Source organism: Coffea eugenioides, chromosome 6 (assembly GCF_003713205.1).
Source record: "Coffea eugenioides isolate CCC68of chromosome 6, Ceug_1.0, whole genome shotgun sequence".
Taxonomy (NCBI): Eukaryota; Viridiplantae; Streptophyta; class Magnoliopsida; order Gentianales; family Rubiaceae; genus Coffea; species Coffea eugenioides.
The window spans coordinates 29,155,593-29,171,455 of NC_040040.1; positions in this window are offsets into that span (position 1 = coordinate 29,155,593).

The following is a 15,863-nucleotide window of genomic DNA, read 5'->3' on the forward strand; positions in this document are numbered from 1 at the left end:
ATATATATATACATGATGTGACTTGATAAGTTCTTCTTACATGCCTAAGTGGTCAAATACTTGATGAATCTTGTTCACTTGAATGATAAATAATTATTCCTAGGCGAATGTGTACTTTATCGCACTCGACCTAACTGTTGCTGTATCACTTAACTGTTCAATATTTCATTGTTTATGTGTTACTTGTGTATGCTGTAGGCCATGTGTACTTTATCACATCGGCTGAACAAGGCCTTTCCCCCTTCGTTATCACTATTCGAGCCAGAAGCGAACTCAGTCGGATAGATTGATAACCCTGGGCACTGTATTTTGGTATACTCGAGTATTACCGCTAGAGGGATAAGGTGATGGCCAGTCAACCAAAGGAGCTACCGATGGAAGTTATAAGGACAGGAAGTGGAAGGACAGGAAGTGGACCGAGTACTGTATCCTTTTGTGTTTGCTTTACTATTGCTACTGTTATTGCTCTCCTAGTTGACATTTCTTGGGTAAGACTCCTCATGAGCATTAAGCTCTGAGACGAAGCAATCCTTGTAATGTTCTTCTAGTCGGACGAGCCGCTATTTGTATGACTATAAAAATTCATGAAAATACATTTACATGGTCATTCATTCCAAATATACATTAGTGATTTTAAATGATTTATGAGCTGTACTCATAGTAAAGTTACTAGCAAAAGTCCTATTTGTCCACCTGATTTTAAAATAGCAATTACGCACTGATTTATAAATACTTGATTTTCCCTTTTGAAACCTCATTGAGTTTTAGCTCACCCCAAAAACATTTTAGTTCTATGCAGGGCTCGAGAAGGATAGTTACTCAAGCACAAGGCTTTCGAGTACCGTGGATTATCCTTTATCTGGGTTGTGATTGATTTTCTCTATGGAATGTAATGGTTATTTTGAAAGATTTGTGAACTTTATGGTATGATGTACTTGTGGTTGAAGTGAATGTAAACCTCATGATATTTTGGGGATTATACTTTTGTAAGAACGATTTGAATTGCAAACATAAGGATTGTACTTAAGTTATTATTATTATGAAAATTTAGATGAAGTATTGGACTTGTACTTTGGTATGTTGGATTGGTGGATATAATATACTCCGTTTGAGCTTTTAAGAACGATCGATTATATTTATGCTTGAGTTTTGTAGTGAGTCCTGGCGAGAGCTAGGCAGGCGTTCCGTTGATACCCTTGGGTTCGCCCTTGGGAGAAGTGGGGGCGTCACAGTTGGTATCAGAGCTTAAGCTCTAGATCTTTGTAGTGTATCCTAGGCTTTAAGCATAGGATGCCGGCCTGTGGAGTTTGATTGTTTAGTAAGTGGAATGTGATCTTAATACTTGATGATTGATTGAGTACTATTGAAGTGTTTGTTTTTAAGTGGGTTTGCACACTAGGGTTTCTTATATTGTAAGAAACTGAAGAGAATTGTGTGAGAATTGATTTGAAAAATGATAGTTGAGTTTCTTGAACATTGGTACTAGTTACTATCTATAAGATCGAATTTGACTGGGTAAATCGTAAGATTCGAGGTATCCTCTAGGCTTGTAATCTTCGTAAGTATATGTATGAAATTGAATGTGAATCTTGGATCGATTGCTTGAGTGAGGCCTTTTGTGAAATTTTCTTTGAGGAATAGTGGGGATTGAGTTGATTTGCATCTGGAGATGGCCAATCCTAGTGCAAATTGACTTGGTTCCCACTTGACGCTTAAGTGAGCCAGTTGTACATATTCTCTGAGTTTGAACATGGGACTTGAGGGTTTAACTAGAACTCCCAAGGTTGGTTATTCTTGGAGATGAATGTACTTTAGTTATTGGCTGGCTTGCTAAAGATTTTTAAACTTTGGATAAATGACCTTTGATTTCAACTTGTATTATGACTTGATTAGCTCTAATTTTGTAATGACATGCAACTTAATTGAGACTAGTTTAAATTCTATGTTAACTGTTAATGTGCTATTTGTGAAAATGTTATCTGTTGATATAGTTTTATGCTCATTTTAAAAATTGTTAAATATACGTGTGCATAGATAATTTTTAGTTTAGTGAGCCATTTACACATACTTGTATAGATTAGTTGTGAGAATGAAAGCTGGGAGACGACGACGTGGACGTCAACCCAGATGACCTCGAAATCAAGGAGGAGATAGAGAATCTACCGCCGACCGAAATGCTGAACCTAGGGTTGGGGTAGAAAACCAAATTGGGTTAGTTTTGACTCGCATGACAGACATATTAGAGCGATTGGTACCCTAACAAGGCCAGAAAATTGGACAAATGAACCAACTTGGAAACCGAGAAATAGGGGAGGATAGGGCTTTAGAGAGATTTCAAAAGTTTTTCCCTCCTAAATTTTCTGGGGGTCCAAACCCCGATATAGCTGAGAATTGGTTGGAGAATATAAGAAATATATTTGATGCACTAGATTATTCCAAGAAGAGAGAAGTAAATTTTGCTGTGTTCCAACTTGAAGGACCGGCTCGAGCATGGTGGAATGTTATAAGAAATAAGTGGGAAAGGGAACAAACTCCGAGAACTTGGATGAACTTTGTCCTAGAATTTAATGAAAAATTCCTTCCACTACTAGTCCAAGAAAAGAGAGAGGATGATTTTATAAAGCTTCGCCAAGGAACTTCAAGTGTGGTGGAATATGAAACTGAGTTCACGAAACTGTCTAGGTTTGCCCCGGAATTGGTAATTACAGAGCGAAAGAGAATAAGGCGGTTTATTCAGGGACTCAATCTAGAAATTCAAGATGGCCTCGCAGCGGCCCAAATCGAAACGTTTAGTGATGCCCTTGAGAAAGCCCAAAGGGTTGAGATTTCAAAAGCCAAATTGAGAGTTTTTCAAGTACGGAAAAGAGATGCACCTAGTAGTAGTAACCTTGAGGCATCTAGAAACACTGTACCACCACCTAAAGTTGGAAAAAGAGCTAGTGGGGTGAGACTACCACTTCCATCTTCTTGTCAAATGCAGCAACTAGAAGGAACTTCGTCACAAGGAACTTAGATTAAAAGGGGTCAATCAAGGGTGACGCCACAGGGAAGTCAAGCCACGAGTTTTCAACCAATCTGTGGATACTGTGGAAAGAAAACCACACCGAAAATAACTGCTGGGTGAAGGAGCGAAAGTGCTTGCATTGTGGGAGTGCAAACCATCAAGTTAGCAACTGCCCAAGAAAGCAACCATGAGAGAGTAATAATCGAAAAGGATATGGCACTACTTCTGAATGAGCTACTGAAGGAGGGAACCGACCACAAGTGCCAATTGGGACATATGCCTCTATTGGTCGACAGACTCTGCGGTCGACCGAGGTAGTTGAAGGTATGAATTTCGGGGACGAAATTCTCTTAAGGGGGAGAGGATGTAAGGACTCGCAAATTTTCTTATTTTAAATGCCTATTTCTAGCTCATTTAATTATTTATTTTTGCCATTTATCCCGAATATTTTATTTTGACTTTTATTACTTCAATTACATGGAATTATGGCTCAAGTGTATTTTTAAAATGACTTGATTTCAAAATTTATTTCTCGAGAGCTCGTTAAGTGAGAATAGTGAGTACGCGTTTGGAAACTGTAGCCGAACTGAGAGTACAATAACCTTAAAAAAATTGGAGACTTGTACATTAGTCTTAAAATAGGTATTTGAATGTTTAAGTGCTCAAGTATTAGTTAGTGATACTATTGTTATAAGAATTTCTTAGAGATTCCACTTTAACGCGCACAATCGGTAATACTCGTTTTTACGCGCGTGATTAATTGAGGGATTTTAAATCATTATTTTTAGACCATTAAGAGTGAATAATAATAGTATGAGTGAAAGTGTTAGAGGTTTAGTGTATTAGTGAAATAAACCCAAGAGGAATCGAGCACGAAGCGCGCGTACATTAGTTGACTTTTGGAGCATTTTGGGCCACACATTCTTAAGCTTTCATGAGAGCATCACACTAGATTAAAACCCTCCACACCTTTACCTCAATTGACGTCTCATAGCTCCATTTCCAGCGTGCAACTCCAAGGCAAAAACAACCAAGAGCTCTTCATTTTCCTTCATCAAATCTTCACTAATCCTCCACCAAATCACCTCAAATTTTACATGCAACTTGCTAATCACTTGGTAAACAACCTAAGTTAGGAAAGAGGCTTGATTCTCACGGTTTTTCTCAGCTTTTAGAGGCCGAAAATTTCTGCTTAAGTCATCATCAAAGGTAATTAACGATCAACTACCTAAATCTTGATTTATGGAAGTTCTAGTGCACATTTAAGCTCTTACATGCAAGTGGGTAGCTTGTTTATGATGGAAAAATTGTTGAGTGGGCTCTATGAACTCCCACCTTGGATGGATGAACTGATTTGTCATGTTTTAATGGTATTAATGTTGGTTTATTGCTTAAACTAGTGGATTAATGTCGTATAGTTGGTAGAAACTCAAAGGGAAGTGAAGATGAAAAATTTCAGATTCTGCCCTTATGTTGTCCGTGACATTTAGGGTAATTTTCATGGTTTTAATGGCTTATTTATGATGTATATATATTTTTGCGATTGTGTAAAAAGTTTTATGGAAAAATAACATGATTTGGTTGGTCAAATGTGTTGATTTCCAAAGTTTAGTAAAACTGGAAAATTTTCCCGGATTTCCCAGGCAGTCATTTTGTATCGGCTATATCTCTTTACTCCGATGTCGAAATCGAGTGCCGTTTATGGCACTGGAAACTAGACATTCCCAGTTTTCCATTGGTATAAAATTCACATTCTGGTTCCACGTGGGTGAGCCAAACCATTCATTTGAAATTTTCTGTCCTCTTTCGTTGGTTTACCAGAGGGCAGAACATGAACTACGATTTGATGCTCCAATGTGAGCTAGTTGTGGACAGATTTTGAAAATGGTTTCTTCTGAGAAATTCTAGCTTTATGAAATTATTTTCCAACGCCACTAACCATGCTCAATTCTAAGTTGAATTGAGTGAGTTGCGGCCAAAGTTTGGGACTGACTTAGTGATGGACTAATCCTTAACAAGACTAATCCTTAACAAATCTTGGTTTGGGGACTTGTACTCGAAATTTTTGGTGTAAATCACCTATCAAATATGCCTTGAACCCTTACTAGATTTGATCATCATAAATGGGACATGTTTTAGGCATTTTCCTTGGTCAAAAGTTTAGAAAAGGAAATTTCCATGCACAAGGCAGCTTTGCCTTGAAATCTTGGGAAATTGAGTGATTTAGTTAAGTGACTTCCTGTACTTATTTCTCCATGAAATTTGGTAGATGAATAGACCTTATATGGTACTATAATCATACCAAATTTGGTACTATTCCGAAGCCGTTTCAATGCTCAACTGAACTTCCAAATTTCATGATTTAAGTTTTGAAAACCCTTGTTTAACAAGAAACTTTTGGCAACTTTGAGCTATCATATCTTGGTGCTCAAAACTCTGATTCTTGTTCCGTTTATTTTGTGTTAAACCTGGATTGCAACTCTGATAGAGTTCCAAATTTTAGAGGTTAGTTCAAATCAAGTGAATTTTGCCGAATTTTCAAAGTTGGCCAAAAATCAACTTAAACCTGTCTTGAGTGCCCAAAACAGTAAATTTGAGCCAATTTTTGAATACCTTCGGTTTGGAATCATGGAAAAGTGTCTTCTAAGAACTTTTAGTAATTTCAAAGAGGTTTCCAACAGTATCAAGTTTTCCATTTTTGGACTTTCTGGACTTCCGGACTGATTTTTCAAATTTCCACGCGTAAAACTGAAATTTTTCCGATTTGAACCTACTTGCTCTTTTAAGAGCTTAGGTAACGCTTTTGAGACTCTTGGGATATTCCAAATTTATTTTTATGGTGAAAAGGTTCTCACTTATAATTTGGAACTTTATTTTGAATGTTGGTTTCGATAAACCGAAACACTTGAAAATTTGGCCTTGAGCATTTTAACTAGAGAAATCCTTGAGGAATTTCACTAAATTTCCAATTTGAAAGTTAGAACTTTAACTTCCATATTTATTATAAAAAAAAGGGTGATTGTAAGAAGACTTTGGCTTCGTAAGTTTAGAAAACATGATTTTTCACTTATATTCTTACACTTGGGCTTTTATTGAAGATTTTCTAGTACGAACACATTTTTCTCCTTTCTCGATTTTCGTGCCAAATTTAAGCATTTTACTCTTCTTTTGGAATTGATAGTCCTTGCCACGATTTAACTCGAAAATGGGACTTTAAATTCCTTTTAGTTATTATTCCAATGATTAAGTGAAAACTTCCTATTTCGATTTGTTTGAGCTTGAGGCTCTTGAGTGTGTGTATCTAAGAGGTTTTCTTTTATTCACCTTGATCGAACATCTAGGTAATTCGTGATTGTGATTAATCTCAGGTGATCTAGAGGACACCGAGAAGCTCTTTTAATTTCCTGCTGTTGCTCTTGCTTTGCTCCGGATTACGGTGAGGGATTCCAAACTGTTTTGCACAAAAAAAAAATTGCTTCTCGAACTTTTATAACCACTGTTTGTATAATTGCATATATATATATATATATACGTGATGTGACTTGATAAGTTCTTCTTACATGCCTAAGTGGTCAAATACTTGATGAATCTTGTTCACTTGAATGATAAATAATTATTCCTAGGCGAGTGTGTACTTTATCGCACTCGACCTAACTGTTGCTGTATCACTTAACTGTTCAATATTTCATTGTTTATGTGTTACTTGTGTATGCTGTAGGCCATGTGTACTTTATCACATCGGCAGAACAAGGACTTCCCCCCTTCGTTATCACCTATTCGAGCCAGAAGCGGACTCGGTCGGATAGGTTGATAACCCTGGGCACTGTATTTTGGTATACTTGAGTATTACCGCTGGAGGGATAAGGTGATGGCCAGTCAACCAAAGGAACTACCGATGGGAGTTATAAGGACGGGAAGTGGACCGAGTACTGTATCCTTTTGTGTTTGCTTTACTATTGCTACTGTTATTGCTCTCCTAGTTGACATTTGTCGGGTAAGACTCCTCATGAACATTAAGCTCTGAGACGAAGCAATCCTTGTAATGTTCTTCTAGTCGGACGAGCCGCTATTTGTTTGACTATAAAAATTCATGAAAATACATTTACATGGTCATTCATTCCAAATATACATTAGTAATTTTAAATGATTTATGAGCTGTACTCATAGTAAAGTTGCTAGCAAAAGTCCTATTTGTCCATGTGATTTTAAAATAGCAATTACGCACTGATTTATAAATACTTGATTTTCCCTTTTGAAACCTCATTGAGCTTTAGCTCACCCCAAAAATATTTTAGTTTTAGGCAGGGCTCGAGAATGATAGTTACTCAAGCACAAGGCTTTCGAGTACCGTGGATTATCCTTTATCTGGGTTGTGATTGATTTTCTCTGTGGAATGTAATGGTTATTTTGAAAGATTTGTGAACTTTATGGTATGATGTACTTGTGGTTAAAGTGAATGTAAACCTCATGATATTTTGGGAATTATACTTTTGTAAGAATGATTTGAATTGCAAACATAAGGATTGTATTTAAGTTATTATTATTATGAAAATTTAGATGAAGTATTGGACTTGTACTTTGGTATGTTGGATTGGTGGATATAATATACTCCGTTTGAGCTTTTAAGAACGATCGATTATATTTATGCTTGAGTTTTGTAGTGAGTCCTGGCGAGAGTTAGGCAGGCGTTCTGTTGATACCCTTGGGTTCGCCCTTGGGAGAAGTGGGGGCGTCACATCTTGTACTTAGTAACCGGGAGTTTTCATCTAGAAATGTTGACTTTTGCATAAAATAGTAGTTGAATTAAGAGTATGCAAAGCAACTTGAGAGTGTGAAATATTGACTAACCGGTGATTTTCATCTAAAAATATCAATTTTCACGTCAAAAGACACTTTCACAACTTAAGTAACTATTTAGATATGTTATACGAATAAATCCCTCTTGGAAAAAAGATTATCATGGGTTTAGAAAGCATTTTTATTGACCATAAAAATTACTTGCTTGGGCAATTGAGAAAGGATGAGGAATTGAATTGAACTAGTTAAAATTATGGTATAATTGCCTCTTCTTTCCTTGATATTATGAGTACTTGAAACTTCATTGAGTGATTGCATAATAGTTATTTACCTTATTTTTGAGGAAATGAATTTGACTTGCACATATATGATTAATTTCAAGGTTTTGGATCATTGTTGGTTTGTAGTTTTTAAATGCTCGAGAACGAGCAATGATTCAAGTATGGAGAAATTTGATAAGTGTGCATTTTTAAGTAATTTAAATGTGTTTTATTATTTAGTTTTGATGTGTTTTATTCACTTTTATAGCTAATTAACTAGGATTCTAGTGAAGTTCACATTTTGTGGTTCAGTGTAACAAATTGCATTTCTATGGATTAAATTGGTTAAAACTTCATGTTTTTGTGGGTTTCAATGATTCAATCATCAATTGGCGTGACTAGAGAAGATAATTGGATGACTGTTGATGATTTAAAATGATTTAAAGAGAATATGAAGTGCAAAATACTCAAAAGATGAAATGCAACTTAGTATAAAAGAAAGGGAATTTGATAGCTTCGACACCTGTTGGTATTTCAGCTATATCTTGAGATACAAGCATCGGATTGAGGTGATTCTTGAGTTATTTTGAAGCTAACACAGAGTATACAATTCTTATGGGGACATTGAAATCTATTTTATGAGGTTTCCTTGTCAAAATGTCGAAACGCTGTCAGCCATTTTTGTTGTCAAAAACTGAGAAAGAAGATTGACAGTCAAGGGTAGTTTGGTCATTTATTAGTCTCCAGAGCTTCAAATTTGGTTATTTTTGAAGCCTTGGAAAGCTAATTCAAAGGGTTACAACTTTCATGTTTTATACAATAGTTAGTTCAGCCTCCATCATCAATAAAATATTAGTTGAAATTGATGCAAAAATAGAGCAAGATTAAAAACTGGCCAGAATTAAGAAAACCTGCAAAAAAGGAAAACGTGGGGTAACACATGACCTCGTACCCGCATTTTCTATGGTCAAGTTTTCTTCAATTGTGGCTGTAACTTGTTCTGCAACTTGTATTATATTCACACAAGCTTTTTGATCAATTTTTCTACAGGAATTTTGACTAGATATAAGCAAGCAAGCATAGAGACTTCAAGAAGCAACCTTTGGTGATTTTAAGAGGTAAATTTGCCAATTAGAAACAACTCATTTTTAGTTTGAATTCTCTATAAATAGGGGCCTTTGGAGAGCTTATTTGATAACTTTGGAAGGCTAGAGACACTACCAAAAATGTAATCTCACTAGTTTTTGTTAGTTCATTAGTTTAATTTATTAGTATAGTATAGTTAGTGTAGTTTTTCCATCTTGTACTCGTAATTAGATTTGGATGAAGAATTAAGGAGCAAAGATAGAGAGTTGGAGCTCATGTGATAAGAGTGGCTTCTCTTGTATCATTTTCTCTTTTGTATTTGAGTTCATGTTTAATTATAATACAAGTATGGTCTTTTCTTTCATTCTTTTCATGTTTTACTAAAGTTTATGCCTAGAGTTATGGATGAACTTTCTATATTTTGCTTGTGATATTTACTTGGTTATTTGGTGATATTATTTTGATCAAGTTATTTATCACTTTTGCTTATCTAATCATAATTAATTGACCATTAATTATGATAATATTAAGGTGTTAAGTTTGCAATGAGAATTGAAATTTAACACTAGTTTAAGGAAGTGTTAAACCTAGGGAGTACACTCACGAGAGTAAATGTACACCTTTGTGACTTTAGTGACTTTTCATAGAAGAAATGAGCTTGTAGTTAATTTTATAACCATGAGAGTGGATATAACGTAGTTACAAGTATAGTTGATTCATTACGAGAGTATGTTTCACATACATTAAAAAATTATGCCATAATTAGCCAAGATAATAATGTTCAATTAACCGATAATTTCAATTGCAAGAGTAGTAAGAAATTCCATAGTTCTAGGATTTTTCTATTGTTATTTTATTACTTTTATCTTGTTTATAGTGTAGATTTAATTTTTTGCAGTTTGATAGTTTAAATAATAAATAAGTTCGAAAACTATCAGTAATTGACAATATTTCTTGTGGGATCTACTTCTAATTTCCCTGTACTCGATAAATGATCTGTATACTTGTAGAAAATGGGGTGTTTAGGTTTTATTAAAATTTGGTGCATGGTAGGACCTCATCACTAACACCTTGAGATTATCACAATTAATGGTCAGTTAATGATTATGAGAGTAATAGTGCTAAATAACTTAATCAAGATAATAGCCCAAAATAACTAAGAAATCAAAACATAGCAAGCAGAGATAGTTCAACCAAATAACCAACACAAACCTTAAAAAACAACATCACAAACATAATATCCAAAACTTGCATTAATAAAACTTGAAATCCAATACAAAGATAATGATGTAGAGAGAAGTAGAGCCTTGTCACTAGAGTTTCTTGAACCTTTCCATCTTCATCTCTCTCGACCTCCTTGTTAATCCAACACAAGAATGGATGAACAACTACATTATCCTACACTATTCTACACTAAACACGAAAAAGAATGAGAAGAGAGCTGCATTTGTTGAGAGTTTGTGTCTTGCACTCTGTGTCTTGCATCGATGGGTAAGACACAGCCTCTTTGTCTTCCTTCTTTGCTCCAAAGCTCTTTTCTCTCTCTAAATTAACTAGAACTAAAAGCTTCAACTAAACTAAAAGGCCCCTCCCTATTTATGGTCTTCAAATCTCTTGAATCTTCCACAAGAATCTTCTTTTGGCCTTGAAGAGACAAAAATTGAAATGGAATGGCATAAACTTGACAAAAAGGTGACAAAAGTTGATGTTTCGAACCCAAAAAGTGGTTGTCAGAACATCATAGTCACTGTAGAAAAGAAGGATGAAAAGTAGGCTGCAAGTTATGCAACTTGCAAAAGTTTCTTACTCAAGTATCTGACTTGGTATTCAACACGAATTTCACTATCCGGCATCATATATTATTGCTATGCACTTTCTTCTAAACTTTTTGGCAAGTATCTAGTGCAGTATCTAGCTTGATTCCCTCTATCAGGCACCATATACCTTGCCTTCCTGTCAAAAAAAAAATTAGCAAATAAATGTGCTCACTTTCACACAATTTTCCACACTTTACTTACTACATCAACTAATTATCCCCTAATCAACAAAATAGTCATTCTCATCATCATTTTAAACCCAATTCCACCACAATCCATCCAAAATATATACAAAATATTAGGCAAAATATATATTTGTTAGTAGACTTTTACATTTTGGTGTGATTTATATTTTATGTTTTATGTAAGTTTAAGTCTTTATGTCATATGAATATTGCTTAAAACAGTTGGAATGATTGGAATTGATGATAGAAATGTGGTTGTGGTTGGAAATGTTGAATTTTTGCAATTATTAGCAGCGAGTTTAGTCAATTTACAAGGGGAGAGCCTGCCAAATTTTTCTAGAATCTTGTCTAAGATTTTGATTTAGCCCAAATGTTTATTAAATCTTTCAATTTAATCCTTAGGGTAAAATTTTCAACCATTTATTTTGACTGAATGAGCCCTAAATGATTAAGTTAAATGCATGCACCTTGGTAGTTCATTTTTAATAGACATGAAAATTGCTATTATGTGATTAAGATTTTACACTTTAGGAAAGTATATCTTGTAAAATGGAGGGAAATATGTTGAAAAACTACATGTTTAATTCATTTCTTCTTTTTACTTGATTTTGCTAAGTTAAGTGATGAGGTTGGTCAATAATTGTAGTAATTGTCCTATGATTGTCAAGTCATGAATGTAATTAAGAGGAGAAATGTAACAAAAAAATTTTTTGTTAGATTCTACTCCAATGATTCTTGTACTGAATAACCGGAGATTGACATCTACAAATGTCAACATTCACATTAAAAAGTACTGAAATTATGATTATGCAAAGCAGCTTGAGTATGTGAAGTGTTGAGTAACCGGGGATTTGCAACTACAACTATAAATCTTCGTGTCAAAAGACATTTCCTAATGAATAAATTCCACTTTGAGATTGAAAAAAAGATAATCATGGGATTAAGAAGCTATTTATTGATTAAATGAGCCATTTGCCTACGAAGTTGAGTTAAGAGGGAAGTAAGCTTAATAAAATGGAAATGGTATGATGAACTCTCCTTTACTTGATCTTATGTGTACTTTTTGGTGAATGAATGATTGCATAATAATGATTTGTCTAAGTTTAGTGAGAGTAACCTTACCTAATAATGTTGCACGTGTTTCTTTTAAATTCATTGGATCATTGATGATTTGTATTTCTTTTTGTTTGAGGATAAACAATGATTCAAGTGTAGGAGAATTTGACAAATATTTGTTTTACATAAATTAGTAGGTCAATATGTACTTGTTTTTGTGTGATTTTGGATTATTTATAAGTGTTTCAACTAGGGTTTTGTGTATATTCATGAAACTAGGGTTTGTATTTACATTATTGCAAACTTTGCAAATTTATTGGCCAAATTATTCATGCATTATAGGGACTTGAAGCCTAAAGATCATTTGCAAGGAGAAGTTGAGGATACTTTCAAAGACTTTGAAATGTAAACAAAGGGAATCAGGTCCAAGTGCCAACAAAGTTAAATGATGCGAAAAAGAAACCAAGAAAGAAGGTTAGGGTCGACTTTATTTGTGCATGGCCTGTTGGAATTTAGTCATGGCCGGTTGGAGGATCGGCTAAGCTGCAAAGTAATTAAGCAAAAGCAGAGGAACCAAGGCTGGCTGCAACTCAACACTGTCAACTAGAATTAGGTCACCACTAATTCTAAGGCCTATTATGATGTCAACTGAATTTTGGATTGAAATTCCTAGGATTTCTTAATACCAAAGAAAGCTTTATTTTGTTTGCCTCCAACATTATCTGTACATACTCAATAATTCAGAACTTGGAAGACAACTTTGAGAGAAGAAAAAGAGAGGAAAACCTTAGCTTTTGTTTTAGTAAAACCCCAGTCGTCTAGCCTTGTTTTCAAGATGGCTGAGAGATCTCAAGAGGCAAGAGTTGAAGGTTGATTGAAGCTAAAATGGGTGGATCTACACAACCAATAAGCTTGTCATCCTTTGTGAAGAGCTCTTATCTTTGTCACTTGTAGAAACTTTCATGGAAACTCTTATTTGTAATGCTATTTTTGTTTGGTTGAATGTGATGCAAGGCTAAACTCTTGAATCTTAGGGTCATGTATGAATTTGTTATTGAGATTATGAATTGATTATGATATGTATATTAAATCTACTACTTGTTAGTTCGCCAATTTGATTTCATACTTGAATTTGTTTTTACTACAAATTACAAGACAAATTAGTTATTGTTGGTGATGAAAGTTAACTATCAATTAGCAGATCTGGATTCTTAAAACTTAGATATGAAAGCCACAAAAGTAGGTGATGTATCTAGGGGAATAATAGAATAATTTCATAGATTTTCATAAACATGTTCTAGTCCTTTAACCATGCAAATAGGAAAAGGCTAGAAAATGAATTTTGTTCATATATGAAAGCAATGTTCAAAACATAAGAAGATTAATCCTTAGCAGTAGTAGAAATTTAAATACTATATCCGGTTAATTCTTATCTTAATAGCAAGGGATTATTTCAACCCTAAGATCCTTAATTTCTCGACTTTTTTCATAAATCAAATCAATAATTGTATTTCAAATTTTTCTTTTTGATATTAATTTGTCTTCAATTGTTTTGCTAGTTGATCTATTCTTTTTTTGGCTAACCCGATACGCGGGGAGGGACGCCACCCCCTTTATTATTAAAAACCACAAAACAAAGTTACAAAGACATTTATTTGCGAACAACTCTAGTGCGTGTAACGGGGGTCCCTGATCTATCTAAACCCATGGCTCCCCTAGTGGGTCTTGGTAATTCCGACTATGAGGTATAAATGACAATAGCCGAAGAATGTGCCCTAACCTTGGACAAAACATCCGTCACCTGGTTCGCCTTGCAAAAACAATGCCCCACTGTCCATTCCAAACCATGTATTGCCTTTAGTGCATCTACCTCAGACCGAATCAACCACGGGCACCTCGAATTGTCTAGGAGGATGTTTACTAGCATTAGAGAATCCACCTCCACCTGTATCCGTGAGAAACCCCGTAAAAGGCAATGCTGCACCCCAAAAAGTAGTGACTTGGTCTTAGCTTGAATACATGTCAGCTCCTCAAATGGAATGGAGAACCCAGACAACAAAGCACCAGATGAATCCCTTACCACACCACCCCCACCACTAACTCCCGGGTTGCTTAGTGAACAGCCATCCGTGTTTAATTTGCAAAGCCCCTGGACTGGCAACTCCCAACAAACCACCTTATGGGAATACCGAGGCCTCTATCCATAAATACTGGAGAAGAATGTATGCCAGGACACAAACCCATCGGGCTTCCCCGCAACTTTCCCACGGACTACCCCAACTACATCCACCAGGATACGATCACAAATGGTCTGCCTATGCACGTACTGTCCTTCAAAGGTTGCTAGATTCCATGCCAACCAATGTGCCAGCAGATTATGCTGGGCAACACTGTATTTAGCGACTGCATATGAGAATGACATTTTGGTTGACACCACCAACCAGCGAGCAGAGAGCGAACACCTACCTCTCTGTATACCACACCCGCAGCATTCCCAAAAAATGCCCAAAGGAATTGACCTAGGCTTCTTTTTGAGAAAATATGCTCCAACGATTCGGATTGCGAGTCTGTACAACAAAAGCATTTTGATGGGCCATGAACATTCAACCTTCCTAATGATGACGCTAAAGGCAACCGATCTAGCAACATACGCACCATGAAAAGGATATTTTGACAGGTAGCAAAGGATGCCAAACCCTGTCAAACATGAACGAAGAAGGTGTCTGCCCACTAGATAACAGGCAAGACGAGGCAATTCAAAAATCCCCTGACTCCGTCAACCACCATACCGCACAATCTTGCCCGTTCCCCGTTGGGACTGACTTACTTACTATCTCTGCAACAATATAATTCGAGACCCATTGTCTCAGCAATTGTTGATTCCACCGTCCATTCGACACAAAATCCAATACCAAATGATCCGAGACACTTTGCAAGTGCTGGCACAATGGGCCGGACCCAAGCCAGTTATCAAACCAGAAGTTACATTGTCCTGACCGTACCAACCACCAAAGGTTTTGTTCCGCCACCTCATGTACTTGAAGCATTCGTTGCCAAACATATGAGCTGCCCTTTGTCACCCCCACCATGCATGGATGACTATGTCAACAATACTTGGCACGTATAAACATAGACCATAAACAATCACTCGTTTGAAACCACCACTATAATTTGAACGAGAACGCTGTATAAACCTCCAACAATGAATGAACACCTACTCCCCCATGTGACGTGTTGGCACATAAATCTTGCCACTTGATCCAATGATGGCTGAGGCCATTCTCCTACTCCCCCCAAAGGAAATTTGCCATGGCCCGTTTAGCCAAGGCAAGGACTCCCTTTGGAGGACTCGAGGCCTTAAGCAGGTGGGTCAATATCGCTGACAGGACATGTTTAATGAGAATGATACATCCCCCAATGGAAAGACATCTGGATCTCCAAGATAACATCTTATTAATGACTGACTACGCTAAATCCATGAAATACATACTTTTTCGTGGTCCATTAAATAGCGGGCAACCTAAGTATCGCACAGGGAATGACTTTGGAACAAAACCTGTAACGTGCCGCACCCTTGCCACACAATGGCTAGGAATTTTATCATGCACCAAGAAACCGCTCTTTTGTACATTAATCTGCTGGCCCGACACTGCCTCGT